Source organism: Rhinopithecus bieti, unplaced genomic scaffold, assembly GCF_001698545.2.
Source record: "Rhinopithecus bieti isolate Rb0 unplaced genomic scaffold, ASM169854v2 scaffold_42478, whole genome shotgun sequence".
Taxonomy (NCBI): Eukaryota; Metazoa; Chordata; class Mammalia; order Primates; family Cercopithecidae; genus Rhinopithecus; species Rhinopithecus bieti.
In genome coordinates, this window is record NW_016817137.1 from 30,865 (window position 1) to 36,047 (window position 5,183).

Genomic DNA, 5,183 nt, shown 5'->3' on the forward strand with positions numbered 1-5,183 from the left:
TTTGAGACACAGTCTCTCTGTCGCCCAGGCTGGAGTGCAATGGCGTAATCTCAGCTCACTGCATCCTCTACCTCCTGGATTCCAGCGATTCTTCTGCCTCAGCCTCCGAAGTAGCTAGGACTACAGGCGTGCGCCACCACCATGCCCGACTAATTTTTGTATTTTTAGTAGAGATGGGATGTCACCACATTGGCCAGGCTGGTCTTGAACTCCTGACCTTGTGATCTACCCGCCCCTGCCCTCCCCCCCACACGGGGTAGAGGCGGGGGGGGGCCGCCCGCCCCCCCCCGCCCCCCTTTTTTTTTTTTTTTTTTTTTGAGACAAAGTCTCACTCTGTCACCCAGGCTAGAGTGCAGTGGCGCAATTATGGCTCACTGCAGCCTCAACATCCTGAGTTCAAATGATCCTCCCACCTCAGCTCCCCAAGTAGCTGGGAGCACAGGCACGCGCCACCACACCCGGCTAATTTTTGTATTTTTCATAGAGATGGGTTTTCAGCATGTTGCCCAGGCTGGTCTTGATCTCCTAGGCTCAAGCAATCCTCCCATCTCGGCCTTCCAAAGTGCTGGGATTACAGGCATGAGCCACTGCCCCAGCCCGTATGAACACTTTTTACAATGTCTTTCATGAAGTTGTATCCAGTGCTTATTTCATAGTTTCAGAAGGAGGTTTTTATGGCCCAAGCAAGGATTCAAAGTGTTCCCTATGCACAAACTTATTAAGGAGTATTTCCTTTCATGTTGATAATGTGTATGGTCCACCTTTAGAAAAACACATATTTGGAAATCTCCCTCCCACACTTATCATTCATCACTCTGACTTGAGAAACTCAGACTGGGTCAGATCACTTGCTCATCTGGTAACTTAGGGAGAAGGACATACATATGCTTATGCAAACAACCCTGGATGAAGAGTAATAGGCCTATCAGAAATATTCAAGATTAGATGAGTGTTTTAAAAGTGTTTTTAAATATATGTTATCTTGATTTACTGACCCAATGACTGTGAGTCATTCTATCTTAGGTGATCCCTAAAGGGAGGCAACAAGGTACATGTGGAATAAGCATGTGTTGTTTTTTTTTATTCACAGAACTCCCAAACTTATATTTCCTCACTTGTAAAATGAAGTGGTTATGAGTATTAAATGAGACGTGTTAAGGCAACCAACACTGTCTCTAATTTACTAATTGCACTTATTGTTAGATATCACTGGTGACTTTCACAGTAAACTTGCACTTGGGAAATTAAACTGGTTTGGAAATGGGCCCTGATTCTGATTATAGTTAATACAGATACCTTTTGGAGTCAAGCAGACCTGTAGTTGTATTCTATCTTATGGACTTGGGAAAATTGCTTAACTTTTAGCTTCAATTTCCTTACCTGTAAAAGGATAATTCCCTCAGTGAGGTTGTTTTGAGGTTGTTTTGAGGTTGTTTTGAGTTTGAATGAAAAAGCACATAAAGGGCTTATCACTGTGCCTGATACATAGTAGGTTTGCTCAAATAACTTACACAAGGGACCTTACAGATCATTATTTTAAATGAGGACAAAACAGGTGACAAAAAAACTGAACTCATTCCGTGGGTCAACATAAGGTCTGTTGGTGGAAAAAATTGGGTGTTGGCCCAAAAGGGGCAAGATGATATAATAAAGTGAGGTGTAGAGGTGAGAGTGTTTAAGTCAGGGAATAAGACCAGCATACACCCTTTTAAAATATGCCATCATTAATGAGCACCACTTGGTAAAAGAGTGAGATAACAGGCCAGGCGCAGTGGCTCACACCTGTAATCCCAGCACTTTTTGGAGGCTGAGGTGGGCGGATCACAAGGTCAAGAGATCGAGACCATCCTGGCCAACATGGTGAAACCCTGTCTCTACTAAAAATACAAAAATTAGCCAGACATGGTGACACACGCCTGCAGTCCCAGCTACTCAGGAGGCTGAGGCAGGAGAATTGCTTGAACCCGGGAGGTGGAGGTTGCAGTGAACCAAGATTGCGCCACTGCACTCCAGCCTGGGCAACAGAGTGAGACTCCGTCACACACACACAGAATGACATAACAGAATTACATCTGTGACTAGAGTTTAGAAAGAGGTGAAGTAGTTGGGGAGTAGGGAGAAGATGGATATTATAACAGGAGCTCAAGACAGGAGTGAAGTATAGCATAAATGATGGTTTAGATAGGAGCAAGACCTTGGGCTAGGTGGAGAAAAGACTATCATAAAATTTTGGAATTGGAAAGGACTAGTTCACATGCATGTTACAAATGAGGAAGTAGGCTTAGGAATTTAACCAGTATTTATAAACATTCTCCATTCAAGCTCAGTGGTTCTCAACCCTGACTGCATATTAGAATCACCTTGGGAACTATTTTTAAAAATGTTTTAGTTGCACAACAATATGAATATACTTAATATTACTGAACCATATACTTAAAATGGTTATGATGGTAAATTTTATGTGTATTTTACAATTAAAATAAAATTTTAAATTTAGTGTCTGGGCCCCATCTCTAGAATCACCATCATCTTAAAAGCTTCCCAGGTGACACTGATAGGTGACTTGGGTTGAGAACCACTGTCATTGTTTACTAATCAAATAAATGACTTCCCTACTATCAGCCAGTTGCTGATTCAAGTAACACAAGCAATATGGCAACCTCATTAGACCTTCTGATGAATTATTTTCTATAACTCTATGACCTCATAGCCTCTCAAAGAGGCCCCAAGGATTGGGCAATAGAGAAACCTAAGTGGACCTCTTTCAGAAACTGAACAACTAGTTCCTACTTCGGTGGAATGATGACATAAGATTGAGTTTGATGTGAACTCTCCATATAACCTCTTTATGCTTCTCCCCACCCTTCATAAGAGTTAACATTTATTAGGTGCTTATTGTGCCAGTTATTATGCTAGTGCTCTACAATGTCATTTAATTTTCACAAGCTTCTAAGTGATCATTACTTATCACCTTTCTGTGCTCCTTGACTGTCTTTAAAACTGTTTTCTTCCAGTGCCCAGCTTTATTCCTGGCATGTAGTAGGTATTAAATAAATCTGTTGAATAAATTAATGAGCCCCCACTTCACAGATACAGGAAGCGTACAAGAGGCTAAGCAACTTGTTAAAACTATACAGCTAATAAAAAGTTGAACTGGTATGGGAAACCAGTTCTTGGCTCCAGAGCACACATTCTGAAATACTATTCTATGACTTCCATCCTGTATAGTTTCTCCTGTACTATTTATGTTAGGAATCTTGTGTTTAAGTAGTATAAACACAATTTGAACAAGTTTAAGCAAAAATGGGAATTTATAAAGATAGGGGTGCCTCATAGAACCCAGGGATAGTACAGGTGGGCCTTAGGAACAAATGAACCAGGTGTCTGAATACAGCCAGGATTTTTCATGTCTTCTCCTCCAGCTCAATCAAATTCTCTGGGAACGTCCCTAAAGGATGGCTCCTGCTGCAACCATGAGGATAAGGTAGATAAGGTGGTAGAAAAGGGGTGCTGCAGAGACAGTCTAATAAATATTTACCTATAAACCTCCTCTTGGCTGTCCTATAAACATGCTATTTTCCCCATACCTACAATTCCCAAAATGCCAGCACCTAACATTAGCCATGTACAACTGCTGGTCATATTCAACTACTGCATTCAGAAACAATGGTATGGCAAGGACATATTCTTTCCTCCTCTAGTTCGGTGACAGTCTAAATACGGCTGCTCTTGCTCTTGATCTCACAACCTCTGATAAACTTAATTGCCACCAATAGATCTAATATGCAAGAGTAGAGAAATAATTAGATAACCACAGTCAGAATGCCCTTTTAGGGGCCAGCATGGTAGCTCACGCCTATGATGCCAGCACTTTGGGAGGCAAAGGTGGGCGGATCACTTGAGGTCAACAGTTAGAGACCAGCTTGGCCAACATGGTGAAACACCATCTCTACTAAAACTACAAAAATTAGCCAGGCGTGGTGGCATGTACCTGTAATCCCAGCTACTGGGGAGGCTGAGGCACAAGAATTGCTTGAGCCTGGGAGGCAGAGGTTGCAGTGAGCCGAGATCCCACCACTGCACTCCAGCTTGGGCAACAGAGTGAGATTCCGTCTCAAAAAAAAAAAAAAATCCCATTAGGCCAGGCACAGTGGCTCACGCCTGTAATCCCAGCACTCTGGGAGGCCAAGAGACTGAGGCCATCCTGGCCAACGTGGTGAAACTCCGTCTCTACTAAAAATACAAAAATTAGCTGGGTGTGGTGCCACATGCCTGTAGCCCCAGCTACTAGGGAAGATGAGGCAGGAGAATCACTTGAACCCAGGAGGCAGAAGTTGCAATGAGCCGAGATCGCACCACTGCACTCCAGCCTGGCGACAGAATGAGACTTCATCTAAAAAAAAAGCCTATTTAGGAAAGGAGGAGTCACACCATTATCAGCCACCAGGTCCATTTCCACCTGGATCGGAATAAAAGAAATTACAGGCATATAAAAAATGGCAACCAATTTACTGATGTACCTCTTTGCTTAACCAGTCTGGACATGGGCCTAAGAGTATGTTCTAGAAAAGCAGTGATTCTCAAACTCAAGAGTGCGGTTAGAATCACCTAAAGGGCTAGTAAGACCTGCAAAAACTCAGCAGGTACACTCCATTCAAACCCCTGCACTGAGACTTCACCAAACATTAGCATGGTTTCTGGCAGTCTAAGATTGAATCCCTGAGAAGACCCAGCTCACTTTTTGTTTTGTTTTTTGAGACAGAGTCTCACTCTACTGAGCAGGCTGCAGTGCAGAGGCACAATCTCAGCTCACTGCAACCTCCGCCTCCCAGGCTCAAGTGATTCTCGTGCCTCAGCCTCCCAAGTAGCTGGAATTACAGGCATGCGCCACCAGGCCTGGCTAATTTTTGTGTTTTGAGTAGAGATGGGGTTTCGCCATGTTGGCCAGGCTGATCTCGAACTCTGACCTCAAGTGATCTGCCCGCCTCAGCCTCCCAAAGCGCTGGGATTACAGGCATGAGCCACCATGCCCAACCAGAGCAGTGATTCTCTGCTGGCGCATGCCTGTAGTCCCAGCTACTCGGGAGGCTGAGGCAGAAGAATCACTTGATTGCTTCAACCTGGGAGGTGTAGGTTGCGGTGAGCCGAGATGACGCCACTGTACTCCAGCCTGGGCGACAGAG